The 16232-nt window shown below is 40.6% G+C and overlaps 1 protein-coding gene across 32 annotated transcripts in view; it reads left to right on the top strand.

The window, feature by feature from the left end:
• The first annotated feature begins 1829 nt into the window (after positions 1–1829).
• Positions 1830–16232, top strand: part of EPB41L2 (erythrocyte membrane protein band 4.1 like 2) — a 166237-nt gene continuing 151834 nt past the window's right edge. For 31 of the 32 annotated variants that reach the window (XM_045573239.1, XM_036413439.2, XM_036413436.2 and 28 more), the window contains exon 1: positions 1830–1954. The gene's annotated coding sequence lies outside the window, so the exon portion shown is untranslated. The remainder of the gene's footprint in view (positions 1955–16232) is intronic. The other variant, XM_045573237.1, reaches the window with a different exon arrangement.

The following is a 16232-nucleotide window of genomic DNA, read 5'->3' as shown; positions in this document are numbered from 1 at the left end:
AATACAGATTCTAATTCTTCTTCCACAGAGTAACCTTTAGAATTTGATACCAACCTTTCCATCTCTGTTAATCATCTCTTTAGGTGAAATCTTGTTAGTTTCCATGCTAGCAAGGTCACCCATTTAAGGATATAATTTAGCCTGTCAATATTCCTCTTAAAAGGTGGCATATGGAAGTGATTCACATGCTTTAATAGAGAATATAGTAGGATATCATTTCCTATGGTAAAGGCATATTTTATGTTTTATTAATTATGCCTACATTTATGTTACTATTTTGCATTAGCATTTTAAAGGGTTTCCATCAGGAATAGATGAAGGTTTTATGGGTCCTAAAGCTTATAAGACTTTCGGGATTCTCTTTAATAAAAAAAAAAATTAAGATAAATATACAGTTAGTTTCAAGGCAACTTATGAAAATAAGGGATCCTGAAGCTTAGGTTTTTTAAGTTTTATTGTAAATCTGTCTCAAAGTTGCCAATAGTATTGTCTTATTAAATTCATGGCTTTTCTTTACCAGTACTGCTATCTAATCAGGTTTTCTTTCTGTATCAGCGAATCTTATTAAGTTTAACTTGGGCACTTAGCATATGGGGAATGAAATAACTTAACATATGTCTCTAGCACGTAGAACACACAAATAAATGGTAGTAATTATTATTTTATTACTTACTAGCAGGACCTTATCAAATAATTTATCTTCTCAACTCTTAATTTCCTCTTTGATGTAATGGAGATAATACTTGTCCTGCCTTCTTCATAAGTCTATTGTGAGGATCAAATGATAAAATAGGTGAATGTGCTTTGTTAACCGAAAAGCATCCTATCCAGGGAAGGCATTGTAACTGAGGTTTCATTCAGTATTGTTAATTTTTGAAAAGGTTATGCCTCGGAAAGAAAGGAAGATTTTTATGTTGGCTAAGGTGGAGTCACTAAAGACTTCATTCAATAGCAGTGAGAGGAAGCAAAGGACAAGAGGTGCAGATGCTGGAGGCCATGACCTGCACATCCTGTTGGCCATGCCACATTCAGAAAAGATGAAATAAGTAAAATTCCAGAGTATGTAATTACACAAAAGACTGGGAAGGAGGTATGTGTGTGTGTGTGTGTGTGTGTGTGTGTGTGTGTGTGAATGTGTGCGTGTGTGTGTGTGTGTGTGTGTGTGTTTGTGTATGTGCTTTCCAAACTTGGCCTCAATCTAGGTCTCTAGCCTCTTGAGCCATGTCCTGCTGTGCAGCCCCAGCTCCCAGGCCTCTGCCTGGAGAAATCCTACTCACACTTTAGGTTCAGCAGAAAAGCCCCTCCTCCCTGGGGTTTCCCCAATTCCTCTTGTTCCTCCCACAGGAAGAAAAACAGTTCCTCTCCAATGCCCTTTCTGTGACCACTTCCACTCTAGGCTGAGAGGGACCCAGGAGTCCTAATTCCCAGGCCTCTGGGGCCTAGCCTCCCCTGCTACTCAATAGGTGTTCAATAAACGTGTAGTCAGTGATTTTACTTGGGGAAAAATAAGTTTTAAAAGTTGATACGAGGGCGTATGAGGTTTGGAACTCGTGAGGTAAGAATGCTTTGCACACAGGCACTAGCAGTCGTGATCCAGCGCAGCGTGGAGGACCTGATGTCCCTCCAGCCTGGGGTACCAGACGACCAGTCCCAGGAAACCCCGCGGGAGGGGCCGCCAGCGCCGGGCCGGGGGCGTGACCTGGGATGAGGGGCGTGGCCCGGAGGGGGCGTGGTCAGGCTCGAGGGGGGTTTTCGTGCCGGGGGGCGCGTCCGGCGGGGGCGCGGGAGGGGCTTCCGCCGCGAGGGGGCGGGGCCGGCGTCCCGAGTTCGCGGACGGCCCCAGCCAGGGAATTTCAATTTGAAACCTACCCGCAGGGAGGAGGAGGCGGGCGGGCGGCTGGGGCTGGAGCAGGACCGGTCCCCGCGGCGAGAGCTCCGGAGGTGCGGTGTCCGGGTAAGGAGGCGGCGGAATGGCGGGCCCGAGGCGGGGGGACCAGGGCCGACGGACGGGTCCCTGCGGAGCTGCAGGGGTGGCTCGGATTTGTCCTCCGGCAGCAGCTGGGAAGCTGATCCCAGGCAGGAAGCGGTGGCGGGACGGTCCCTCCGGGGGGGAGGGCGGCCGGCTTTGGGTTTTTTTCTGTGGCTCTCCCTCTCCTGTCCTCCCCCGGGTCTACCGGACCCCGATCCCTCTCCGGGGCCCGGGTCCTGTGGCTCCAAGCCGGACACTCGCTTCTCCGCTCCCCTGAGGACCCCTCGTCCCCTCTCCCGGGGGCCGGGGCCAAGCCTCGCCGTAGCCGGGAGAGGCAGGGGCACGGGGAGAGGGCTGTGCGGGCTCCGCCGGGCGCCGGGGGCTCGGGGTCGCGCATCCCGGACCCCGCGGAGCGGCCGGAGGAGGAATCCGGCTCCATCCGGGCGCGGCGGGAGGAGAGCGGGTACCGGCCGGCCGCCCGCCCGGCGCTGTGCGGGACCCGCCGCGGCGGCCTGCGGGCTGTGATCGGGGAGAGGAAGCGCGGGCCCCGCCGCCGCCGCGCCTCCCGGGCCGCCGCACGCGTGGGCGCCGCGGGGGCCGGGGGCCGCGCGCCCGCCCGCCCGCCCGCCCGCCCGCGCGGATGCCGGGACCGGCGCACGTTTGGAGCGCAGATCCTCACCCTTCACCCGCCCAGGCCCTCTTCCCACGGGTGGCATTTCCCCCCCTCCTCCGGGGCTGGAGGCAGAGGCTTGGGGGCACGTTTAGGGGGGCTGGAGGCAGAGGCTTGGGAGCACGTTTAGGGGGGCTGGAGGCAGAGGCTTGGGAGCACGTTTAGGGGGGCTGGAGGCAGAGGCTTGGGAGCACGTTTAGGGGGACCGCTGGGGAAGGACGCGGGGGAGAAGCGGGCGGAGGTGGGATGGGCGTCCGGGACCACGTCCCCGGGCTCTGTCCCCGTAGCCGCCTGGGACTTCTGCAGACAGGCGTCCCTCCTTAAGCTTCCCAAGATCGCTAATCTCTGAGGTCAGGGCTGTGGTTTTGTGTGTGTGTGTGTGTGTGTGTGTGTGTGTGTGTGTGTGTGTGTGTGAAGTTAGAAGAACTCTGGCCTGGAGTCTCTTATTTTTGGGAGGGGTCTCTGAATGGGGCCCTCCCTAGGGACGGAGGACGCCTTAAATGGAATCCCCCCCCTCCGCACAACCGCTGCCCTGTCTTTAGGAGCCCTTGGGGAGGAGGAGGGGGGGACCTAGGAAAGCTGAGGATGTATTTTCCCTTTTCGGAATCACATCGCTTCCTGTCTCTTGAACCTCTTGCATCTGCAATGGCATGTGTGTGCCAGGTGTCTTCTTGTTAGTTATTTAAAGCTTCTTTTTCTTTTTGTCTCTTTATTCTTCCCTTTTCTTTAAAAAAAAATATTTTATTGATTTTTTTTTTTTTTTTTTTTTTTACAGAGAGGAAGAGAGAGGGATAGAGAGTTAGAAACATCCATGAGAGAGAATCATTGATCAGCTGCCTCTTGCACACACTCCACTGGGGATGTGCCCACAACCAAGGTACATGCCCTTGACCGGAATCGAACCCAGAACCCTTCAGTCCGCAGGCTGACCCTCTGAGCCAAACCGGTTATGGCTTCCCCTTTTCTTCATTCACTCTTTATTTTCCCCCTTGTTTTTGTTCTTCTTTCACTGGAATCCATTTTATATATCCAGACTACTGTATTGAGAGTTAGCATTTTAGTCGGTGTCCTTGCATTTCACACTCGAGGGAAACTGAGGCAGTTTTTTGTTTTGGCCGCAGGAGCTGGGATTTAGACTTCTCAGTCTTTGAACTGGTTCAGCCCTCTTTGGCTCATGGCTGTGGGAAATCACTGGAGTGCTGTTGCAGCCACTGATGGAGTTGCATTGCAATGCAATCTTGAATTGTGACAAGGGTGAACCCTGTACATTCAGCAGACTGACACGACTTTCGAAGAGCTTGGCTGTGTCACCTGCCAGCTTGAGTGATCAGTCCTATGGTTTAATTTAAGAACTACCATCAACCCTTAGATATCTGCTCTTGGAGGTTATTAGAGAACTGTACAAGTGGAGATGGCTTGCAACAATGGCATGGATTTAAGGCTAATTCAATCCTATGCTATCTTCCCCACTTCTTGGGCAGAATTCCCGCTGAAGTCAGTAGTGGTCTTGTGTGCAGGAGGACTGCTGAGAACAAGAGGCTGCTCATATAGAGGAACGGGAAGGGACAGTTTCTTTCCCTTTTAAAACATCCCTCTTTAAGAAAGACCTAGTCATAACAGTTCTTTAATCTTTTACCCGTGGTTGAAGTAGCTAGAGCCCAGTGTGCAAAGAACTTCCAGAGAAAAGATGTGGCTGAGTTGAGCCCCCCAACCTCAAATTCTTGATATCTAAATTGGATAGGGATACTTACAATGATTAAAAGCCATAAAAAGAATAATCATTTAACAAAGTTAGAATTTTTTTAAAAATAAATATTTTATTGATTTTTTACAGAGAGGAAGAGAGAGGGATAGAGAGTTAGAAACATCAGTGAGAGAGAAATATAGATCAGCTGCCTCTTGCACACCCCTTACTAGGGATGTGCCAGCAACCAAGGTACATGCCTTTGACCTGAATCGAACCCGGGACCTTTCAGTCCCCAAGCTGATGCTCTATCCACTGAGCCAAACCGGTTTCTGCCAAAGTTAGAATTTTATTTCAGTAAAATTATACCTAACTTGTATGAAAAATTTAAGCTGTTACGGAATATTTTCATCTAGGTTTGTGTATTGAACTGGGTATGTATACAGCTGGGTATGTATATTAAAATCTGAAATTGAATTCCAAGTAGAAAGAAGCACATTTTCAGATTTAGGGAACAAATCTGAAGAGAGGCCCACCAGAAAAATAACTATGTAAGCATAAAACGAGGAAATTCAGATAGGTCTTACAGTGTTTGGAGAGTAAGTACAGTCTTTATATTTAGTGACTACATTAGATCTGTGAGCGCTTGGAGGTTTTCAGGTTAACTTTGTGCTGATCTGAGTTGGTGAACTTGTTAGGTCCTTTGCTTTTTTAACGTAACATTCTTGTGGTTTACCCTTTCTAAATTGCCAGTTCTAAAGAATTGAATTTAGAAAACCGATCCAGTCACCAGATTTTAAAAATAGATTTTTAAAAATCATAACCATGTCCATGTGTACTACCCAACCACTTGCTTTCAACTAAAAATACTTGCAAAGATGACAAAGCAGTCCTCAACCAAAATATTTATTGGTAAAATTACTCTGTAATTAGTAATATTGTATAGTTATGTTTAACATCAGGCTTTGCTCTGAACTACCACTCTCATATTACTGTGGTAGGGAATTACAAAGGTTCTGTCTTTGCCATTTTATTTAGAGATGTGGGGTTTATATTTTATATAACAGAATGCTAAATATTTTTTGCAGATTAACTTCGTTTCTGTTTTCACAGTTAAGTCTGGGCCTTTTTTCTTTTTCTTTGTGGTGTTTTTTTTTTTTTAATGAAGTAGTCTAAAAGCTGTGTGTGGACTTTTCAAAAAGTATGAGTTGCTATTATTTTTATAAAGCACTGAAATAGTTTATAAGGATCAATACTACTGAGAGTCAAATTTTTTGCATTTCTAAAATCTGTATTGTTTACTTGGAGAAAACAAAGGAAATGTGCCCCCACCCTCATCCCCTTTATTTAGAAACCTTTTCAGTGGCCTTGTTTGCTTTTTCAGATTCAGAATGACTGTACCTAACCATTGGGTACCCTTACAGATTTAAAAGCCTCAAGTAAATGTTTGTGCTGGCTCCAGTAGTCAGCAAACACTAGCCAAACCCTAATTTACTGCCCTTTTATAGAATCTTGGAATCTCAGGGCCAGGGTTGGACCTTTAGAAGTCAGCAAATGCATTTTCAGCCCTTGACCCTCACCACACAAGCATTTCCAGGCTCTTTGGAAGGCCTGAGTTAATAGAAGGTTTGTAGATGATTCCTCCACAGATTCCAGACAGAGTATCCTCTGGGATTGCTATGTTTTGGCACAAACCAGCAACTTGATATTCAAAAGATTTTATCATTTCTCTGACTGGGCAGTGCCCCAGATTAAAATCTAAAATAGAGTCAATGCCTGGTGTCATTAACTATTGGGTTATTTAGACGTAACAGGTAAAGCAAAGAGCAAAGAAAAAAATGATCTTGAATGTCAGTTAGAAATAACTGATAGTGATAACCAATGATTTTTTTAAAAGATCCCCCCCCCCCCCCCCCCCCCGTAAAGTGTGTGTCAGTGTATTTTGTATAAGAGAGGGAATATTAGAGCAGGAATATATATTCTCTCTCATACACTTAAAATATATATATATATTCGTTATGTGAAGCATTGTTTACAGTTAATAAATTTGATGAATCAACTCATTGAATCTTTATATAATATATTGGAGGTGCTGTTTTATTATTATTATTATTATTTTAATTAATCCTCACTATTATTTCCATTGATTTTTTTTTTTAAAGACAAGGAGGGAGAGAGAGAGTGTTTGGTTGTCATGAGAGACACACATCGATTGTTGCCTCCTGCACACGCCCCAAACCAGGCTGGGATGGGGATTGGGCCTGCAACCCATGTACATACTCTTGACAAGGAATTAAACCCTTTGGTCCTCAGGCCTGTGTTTTAACCATGGAGCCAAATGGGCCAGGACTGGAGGTGCTTTTAGTGAAGATTCTATGAAAGTTGGAGTTGACTTTGTATAACCTAGTACTGTTACATGTAGAGATGTCATATAGATAATATTTCATATAGCGGATTTGTTATTTCTACTGGATGTTTCCCTTTATTTTGTGGTTGGCTTATTTCCCTTTGGCTTATGCATTTCTTAGTTGTATGTTTTTCATGTCTAGAAAGGTAAATAATCTATATACTATTACCCTAAATACCTAATGTTTGGGATGGTATTTATTTTTAATGAGAATTTCAATGAAGTTAATAAAATTCTTATTTTAAAGTATTGTCTCTTATATTTAGACCTGATGTGGCCCTGTGAGTTTATTCACATTGCTTTTGGATTTTATTTTTCTTCAAAAATTGAAATTGGGCTAATTTCACATTCTCAGCTACCTTTAAAATGGAAATCTGTTTTTATTTCACAGATACAGCTCTATACTTTGATATTTTTCCACTTTGGCATATTAGTGTCATAAAGATGTAAATGTGTATAGATTTGCCTCCCCAATGATCTTTATAGTAAAGATTTGTGCACATTGTGCACATTGAAAGGAAATTAATTAGAAGAAATATTTTAATATCGCTATTCACCCTTTCTCTATAATAGAAGTGTCAACCAGATTCATGATGGACAATGACAGGTAATTAATACCAGCAAGGGCTTTATATATATCCTGCATGTGCAAGTCAACTTAGCCGTTTATATATATATATATGTATATATATATATATATGGAATAAATTTAAGGAATGAGAATTGTCTTATTTGCTCTGAGAAATTTCTTATATAAGGTTTTCCTTTTGTCCAATTTGGTGTCATAGGTTCCAAAGTAATTTTGTCACTGTTCATCTGTAGAACTTTATTGTCTAGGTCGCTTAGGGAAAGATACTAAATTAAAATGTAGTTTACACTGTCATAATTGGTAAATTCTCTGTCTTCTTGTCCAGTGTATTTGTTTATCACATTATATTCATCTACCTAGAACACCAATTTTAAATCTTTTTCATCTCATGGCACATATAAACTTAATTACTAAAATTCTGTGACACACCAAAAGATATGTTATATTTTTTGCCAATCTAACAAATAATAGTCATAATTTTGATTCATTCAGATTGGACGGCTATTGTGTTGGCTGCTGTCAGTTTTTTATTTGACCGTCTAAGGGTAAAAAGGGTAATTAGTGTCCCTGATTAAATAGTCAGGTATTGTATGTCTTAAAAATTCTTACAGCACACTGGTTGAAAATTATTGAGCTAGGGGACCAAAGGGGAGTGCAGAGATCATTTCTTTCAGACTCAATCTTAGGTGGGAAGTGAGGTTTGTGGGAAAGGAGTTGCCCAGGGTGGGAATCATGGGTTCACAAACTTCCTGAGACTTAATTGGTGTGTGTGTGTGTGTGTGTGTGTGTGTGTGTGTGTATGTGTGAGAGAGAGAGAGAGAGAGAGAGAGAGCGCGTGTGCGCGCGGGCAGGGCAGGCGGGCGGGCGGGCAGGGGTGGTGGTGGTGGGGAGGTTTGGGAAACAAAAGACTGAAAACTACTGACCTAGTTCAGTTCTTATTTTTGATTTAGGAAATTAAAATCTTAGGAGGTCTTTCATTTTTCTTAATGTTATTCTATTGTACTTTCATCACTAACCCCCCACCCCCCACTTATTTTCATTTAATTGAATCCTTTTATCTTTTTTATACCCAATTATCAATGTAAAACTGAATTCTGATATCATCTTGGCCTCTTACATTCCTACCTATGAATTTAACAAATGGATTTTTATTTTCTCACAAATTTCCTTAATGGGAATCTCAATTAGAAGAGACCAGTCTACACTATTAGTTGCTGGTTAGCCTGGCATTTTAGTCAGTAACCTTGGGTAAGTTATTTCGCAAAGCCTCAGTTTTCTTATCTTTAATATGGTATTGACAACATAACCTTATAGAACAATATGAGGATTAAATGAGTCAGTATTTATAAAATGCTAGTCCTTTTAAACTGCTTTTACATATGCCTGGCATCTTTGAAAATTGTTAGGTTAAAAAAAGATCTAGTGGTTCAATTGTGAATATGTGGTTAGCATTTTTTTTTTTTTTTGCAGTGTGAGGAATAATTATGTGAAATACAGTCTTTGAGATGGAACTGGAATTTCCTATGGTGATCATAAGTCAAAACCACTTTTTAACAATTTTAGTACAGGATTTCTAGAATTTTTGAACTTTTAGAAAACTTTGTCCTAACAGATTGTTACCACTTTTGGTAGTATGTAGTATACGTATGTATAGCAAAGCTGTTTGGATCTAGTTTCAATAAAACAGTTCATAAAATTTCCCAGGGCCAAGAGACCACAGAAAGGCTGACGACTTCTGCATTATAAGGGAGTTTATATACAAAGTGTGTCTTGGGCTACGGCAGTACAACATGGCTAAAGAATTAATACAGAATAGGGCAGGATGGATGGGGTACTAGTGCATGGAAAACGCCTTACATGCTTGCTCTAAGCAGGGCAATGACCTGTTCCAGGAGCAAACATGCAGTGGGGTGGGGGAAGGGGTCGATCAGACAGTTTCTGGGGGCGTTTACAGGATATAACCTCTCTTCTGGCCCGGATCTAGCTGGCTGGTCCCACAGTGGTAACATCATGGAACAGTCTGTCCTCCATACAGCCAGACTGTAGTCTTTTTGTTATGTTGTCAGAGGTATCTGATTTTGAGTGTGAAATGTATCTGCTATATTATAACGTCCTCTCTAACTTCATAAGGTTGCTGAAAGAAAGCTGTGAATGGAATTTTTATTGATAGTGTTTAAGTTTCTGCAAGTGGCATTAAAATGTGACCTTTATAGACTCAGTACATATTTTTGTACTTGAAATAGATCTGTAGATGTTTTTTGTCTAATACTTATTTTCCCCAATCACCATTTATCCCCCTATCCTCTTTCACCCCCATCCATGTTGTTTTGATTACTAGTGTGATTCCTCTAATTCTGTTCTTTCTCAAGATTGCTGTTGTTATTCAGGGTCTTTTGTGGTTCCATATAAATATTTGGAGAATTTGTTCTGTTTCTGTGTAATATGCCATTGATATCTTGATAGGATTGCATTAAATGTATAGATTACTTTGTGTAATACGGACATTTAAATGATGTTAACTATTCCTATGCATGAACATGCTATATGTGCTTCTGTTTATTTGTATTTTCTTCAATTTCTTTTTTCAGTGTCTTGTAATTTTCTGAGTATAGGTCTTTTACATCCTTATTTAAATTTATTCTTAGATATTTTATTTATTTTTAAAGCAATTGTGAATGGGGTTATTTCTGTTTCTGACAGTTCATTATTGTATAAAAATGCAACTGATTCTGGATATTTATTTTGTATCCTGCTACTTTACTAAATTCAGTTATCAATTTTAGTAGTTTTTGGGTGGAATTTTTAGGATTCTGTATATACTTCTTTCCAATTTGAATGCCTTTTAATTTTTCTTATCGTTGTGGCTAGGATTTCCAGTACTATGTTGAATAAGAGAGGCGAAATCTGACATTCCTGTCTTGTCCCCCATCTTAAGGCAAACCCTTGTAGTTTTTGCCCATTTAGCATGATGTTGGCTGTGGGTTTGTCATATATGGCCTTTATTACATTGATATATAGTCCCTGTATTACTACTTGGGTGAGAATTTTCATCATAAATACGTGTTGGATTTTATCAAATGCCTTTTCTGCATCTATTGATATGATCATGTGTTTTTTTCCCCTTCATTTTGTGTGGTATATCATATTTATTGTTTTGTGGATATTGTACCAACCTTGCATCCTTGAATAATTCCCACTTGATCATGGTATACGATCTTTTTATATATTGCTGAATTTGGTTTGCTAATAGTTTGTTGAGGATTTTAGAATCTGTGTTCATCAGGGATATTGGCATATGATTTTCTTTCTTTATTGTATCTTTATCTGGTTTTGGAAATAGGATAGTTCCGTGTATTTAGTTATAACCGGTCTCCTGTTTTAAGCTCTGTCACCTCAGCCCTCAATGGTATTGTTTCTGGTACGTCCCCACCAAAACAGGAATTTAGGGTTTGGCTTCCTCTGGTCTGGTAAGTTTGTTATTCTGTACATCTGTTTTCCATCTTCTAAAATTCTGTTGATATATCTTATCTGCTGGGCTGTCCTCGTGTGTATGTGTGTGTGTGTGTGTGTGTGTGTGTGTGTGTGTGTTACTTTTATTTATTTTTAAAAAAATTTCTTGCTGTCATTTTAGTGTGGTTTTGGGAACAGAAATTAACTCATGTTTAGTCTATCGATTTTAGGGTTTTAAGTTGATAAAAATAAAACTGCCAAGTTACTGTAGTACTCACAATTTGGTAAGGATTACCACTTTAATAAAATGGTCCCTTTTTGTCACTCCAGATGCTGAGTTGAACTTGTTATATGTACATATAGAGAGAAAAGTCAGACAATTTAGTCAACATCTAGAGTGAATGGGAATGAATAAATGATATGTCATTAAATAAGAAGGTGCTTCCTAGAAAGAGATCAGCAAATGTATTATATTATTTCCTATAATATTTCAAGGATTAGTTCAGTACAGATGCTTATTAAGGTATATACTATTGGGTCTAGTAATAATTAATGTCGTTTTTAAACATTCGTTTAAAATCTTGCTTGGCGTTGACTTGTATTGACATAACCTTCAAACACGTGGTATCTACAGAACGTGTGAAGTGCAATTAACAAGTTTTGCTTGAAAAAGTTGGTGTTTGGTTTGGTTTTTGTTGCAAAACTAGGGCTAAGAAGATGCAGATGAAGAGCATATTCGGCACTGCATGCTTTACGAGTTCCAATTAGGAAGAAAAGCAAGTGAGGCTGCAAAAAAACATCTGTAGTGCTCTTGGTCAAGATGCAGTTAGCGCCAGAAAATGCCAGCGTTGGTTTGAGAAATTTCGCGAGGGAAATTTTTCGTTAGATGACAAGAGTGGTCGAGGCCGTGTGTCCAATTTTGATCAAGAAGCTCTTCAAGCTCTTTTGGTGCAAAATCCTCAAATTACCCAACAAGAGCTTGCGACAACTTTAAATTGTTCACAAAAAACAATTTCCAATCAATTGTGTGCACTTGGCAAAGTCCAAAAGTTTGGAAAATGGGTTCCTCATGAGTTGACCGACAACAACTGTAATCAAAGAATCACAATTTGCAGTTCGCTCCTCTCTTGTCAAAACCGTTTGCCATTTTTAGAGCAAATTGTTACCGGAGATGAACAATGGGTGCTGTATGTTAATTTGAAAAGGCGGCCTCAATGGTTGGACAAAAATGAGGCTCCGCAGCCCACGCCAAAACCTGACTTGCATGCGAAAAAAGTGATGTTGTGTGTTTGGTGGAATTTTAAAGGAATTCTTCATTATGAACTTTTACCATCTAACCAAGCCATTACAAGTGCAGTGTATAGTGCCCAATTGGAAAGGTTAGCCCAAGCTTTAAGAGAAAAAGAACCCGCGCTGATTAATCGGAAGGGCGTAATTCTTCACCACGATAACACACAACCGCATACTGCGAGAATCACTGCTAAAAAACTGCGCCAGTTGGAATGGGAAGTTCTCCCTCAACCTGCATATTGTCCTGATATTGCCCCTTCCGATTACCATTTGTTTCGTTCTTTGCAAAACTTTCTTCTTGGAAAATTCTCCCTCAGCCTGCATATTCTCCTGATATTGCCCCTTCCGATTACCATTTGTTTCGTTCTTTGCAAAACTTTCTTCTTGGAAAAAAATTTAATAATGAAGAATGCCTCAAAAATGCATTGACCGAATTTTTTGCATCAAAATCACAAGAGTTTTACAACAGAGGGATTAAAATGCTTCCTGAGCGTTGGGCACAAGTAGTAGAAAACAACGGCAACTATATTGTTGATTAAATTTTGTTGTATTGTTTAAATAAATTCGATTTAAAAAAAAGTATTAGAAAACGACATTAAACTAGATTTAGAAATAAACAACAAAAACAAATTTGATGTGTATCAGAAATGGCCACCTTATTTTAGAGTTTACTATGTATCTTACAGTATCTTCAGATGACACATGTTTGCATACATAAATTTATATATTCTTTGAATATTGAATATAGAGGAAACTTGGAAGACAGGTGGGTTTTGTTAAATACTTTTAGGGTGAAAAAAATTCATTACTAGGACTTAAAATAGGGAATGGGAATTACCCCGAAGTGAAGATACATATTTTAGGGATTTTTGAATATGGGGATTGAGGAAAGTGAGACAAAAATGGAGATCTGAATAAGGTAATGGTTGTGAGGTCTGAGGAAGTTCCAGGAAGATCCGAAGGCATATATATATATATATATATATATATATATATATATATACACACTGTGTTTCCCCGAAAATAAGACATCCTCTGAAAATAAGACCTATTTACAGGTTTCCTTCTGAGTGAAACATAAGGAATCCCCAGAAAATAAGGCCCCCCCCTAGGCTAAACATGAAAGATTTGGTCCACTGATTCTGAAAGAAATGGAGTCACAAGAAATTCACCAGGAAATTCAGGAGTTGGATTGTTATGATGATGTTCCAGAAGATGATGACATGATTGTCATTGAATAAATGAGTAAATTCTTGATACTGTAGGATTCACAGTTTGTCTAGTTTGTGTTGACAACTACCTTACTACCGTACCGTATACAGGTAATAAATTTCCTTTATTTTCATTTAACAATAAATGTGTACCGTATTCTTCTTCATGGAAAAATAAGACATCCCCTGAAAATAAGACCTAGCGCATCTTTGGTAGCAAAAATTAATATAAGACACTGCCTTATTTTCGGGGAAATAGGATATATATATATATATATATATATATATATATATATATCTGTGTGTGTGTGTGTGTGTGTGTGTGTGTGTGGTTAGTGTGGGTTAAGTTACCCAGTAGTTTCTAAATTCAAATACTTTATTCATTAATGTAAAAGATGTTGCAGGCAATAGATCAGGACAGTATTTCCTTAAAAGTGTGGTGGTATGTTAAAATGATTTGAGATGATACACGATAAATCTTTTTCTTACAGTAGTTAAATATATATGCCATCAGAAAAATATGCAAATACTTAAATTACAATTGATATAACTTAGCATAAGGCCAAAGTAGGTAATTTTTAAGTGACTTGATTTAAAGATCAGAATGAAATAAATAATAATATAGTGCTTGTTTGAATTTGGCAAAAATTATCAAGTAAGTTTCTGAATACAGTTTGAGAAGCATTGGGTAGTTTCAAAATATGATTTCCTTAATCAAAGTGCTTTGTACGTGCCTTCTTTATCCTGGTAGCTCTCAGCCTGAAACTATATGGTGAGTGTGGCATGGACTTCTAAGCCTCTCCTTGCCTTTTTGAAAATTCTGTTTTATACATTATTTTTCTCTTCTCAAAATCAATTCTTAGAACATTTTCTCATTTGATTCTTAAAACAATTTCATACCATAGGTCTGACCGTTGAGAAAAGTGAGGAAGAGGTTAAACATATCCAAAGTCATTTGGCAATAGTAATGGAACTTCAGGCAAAACCCAGGTCTGCTTATTGTCTAGAGTTATTCTTTCTACACTGTTTTCTCTTGCTGTTAATAGAGTTGCCAATTGAATTTTTGTTGGAGAACTCAAAAAGCCTGCCAAGTTTTGTAGCTAGAGTGCTATCCTGTGACTTTCATATATTTGTATATCTTGAGCCCAAAAGGTAGACAGAGCTAGGTCTTCCAAAAATAGTTCAATAAATGTGTCAGCGTTTTGAAATACTATTGAAAAAACAAGGAAGCAGATGACCTATGGGATTATTGGAAAGTGATGCCAAAGACTTTCACAAGTATTTAAAAAGCAAATGTATCAATGGTCATATGCAGGATTATGGCACATATTTAACCTTTATTTTTGGAGCCCATTTATATTATGGTAATCTTTTACTTTCCCTCCATACACTCTGTTTAATTAATTGCCTTTGATTGCAGTTAAAAAAAAAAAAAGCTGTTAAGTGAACATCTTCCTTAGAAAATTACCTTTAATCCACTTCTCTTAAGAAGAAAAAGGAAAGCTCTTTAAAAAAAAACACGAATAAAAATTGTGCATGAGAAAGGTTAAAGGTTGAGTAATGAGTTGGGTCTGTCTACCAACAAAGGAATTAAGAGTTTATTCATAAGTTTGTAACCAGAGTTGTTTTTGGATCTTGGCCATTAAAATCAACATCAATAAAGCTTGGATCTTAATTTCCTAATGCCAAGATTGTCTGTTTTAAATTATGTATATAAGGGAATGTGAATACATTTGTGTCGTGCCCCCCTCCCCTCTGTTTAACCCCCTCCCCATTCCTCCCTCAAACAGAAAAATAAAGGTATATTGGAGATAATATGAACTTTAGTAAATTTGCATTACTGGGCCGTAGATGTGGGCAGCATATGTAGTGCAGATGTGACTTCAACTTTCTTTCTAATTGAGGCCAGTTCACTTTCATCCCCAATGATGCAAGCTTCAACCCAATGAGTTGAGGGTGAATTCTAGAGGATTCTAAAGATCTGCGATCTGTGTTACTTGCTCTGGGAAGCACACAGGATAGCAGTGAAGAATAAAGTGGCTCTTTCTTATGTGCTTTTTATTATTAGTTTTTAAAAAAAGCCATGTTTTTCCTGTCTGAGCTGGGGAGGAGCCTGCAAACAAGGTATGTGCCTTTGTCTGGAAGGGAACTCGGGACCCTCCAGTCCACATGCCCAGGCTCTATCCACTGAGCCAAACCAGCCAGGGCTCAGAGTGATTTCTTAAAAGAAAGTATAATATACCATCGTCAGTTATAGAATAATATTTTTCTTTTTTAAACTTCGTATTTTGGGAAATTTAAAATATACTCAGAAGTAGAGAGAATCCCATATAATAAAGAGGTAATATGCAAATAGACCATCGCACCCTCACAAGATGCCACCTATGACCAGGCTGGCAGTGGGGTTAGTGAAAATGACCAAACAACTGAACAGCAGGTTGCGTGGGACGACCAGGCCAGCAGGGGGGTGGTTGGGGGCCACCAGGTCAGAGGGGGTGGGGGGTAAGGCAGTAAGAGGTGATCAGGCCAGCAAGGGGGAAAGTTAGGGGTGACCAGGCTGGCAGAGGGGGGGCAGTTGGGGGCAACCAATTTGCCAGAGCAGGGGCAGTGAGGGGTGATCAGGCCAGCACCCAGAGGCAGTGAGGGGCAATCAGGCCAGCAGTGGGGGGGGCAGTTAGGGGTGACCAAACAGGCAGATGAACAATTAGGGCCAGCGGTCAGGACTGTGAGAAGGATGTCTGACTGCCAGTTAGACATCCCCCGAGGGGTCCCGGATTGGAGAGGGTACAGGCTGGCTGAGGGGCCTTCTCCTCCCCCTCCCCCCCCACGCACAGATTTCGTGCACCGGGCCTCTAGGCCTATATAATAAAGCAGGAATATGCAAATTGACCATCACTTCACAAACATGGCTGCACCCATAGCTGAGACCAAGTTCCCATAAGGAACCTTAACCAGCAATCAG

The sequence above is a fragment of the Pipistrellus kuhlii genome, unplaced genomic scaffold (assembly GCF_014108245.1).
Source record: "Pipistrellus kuhlii isolate mPipKuh1 unplaced genomic scaffold, mPipKuh1.p scaffold_m20_p_5, whole genome shotgun sequence".
NCBI classification, from domain to species: Eukaryota; Metazoa; Chordata; class Mammalia; order Chiroptera; family Vespertilionidae; genus Pipistrellus; species Pipistrellus kuhlii.
The sequence above is the reverse complement of the archived record's forward strand: the minus strand, read 5'-3'. Positions and strand labels throughout refer to the sequence as shown.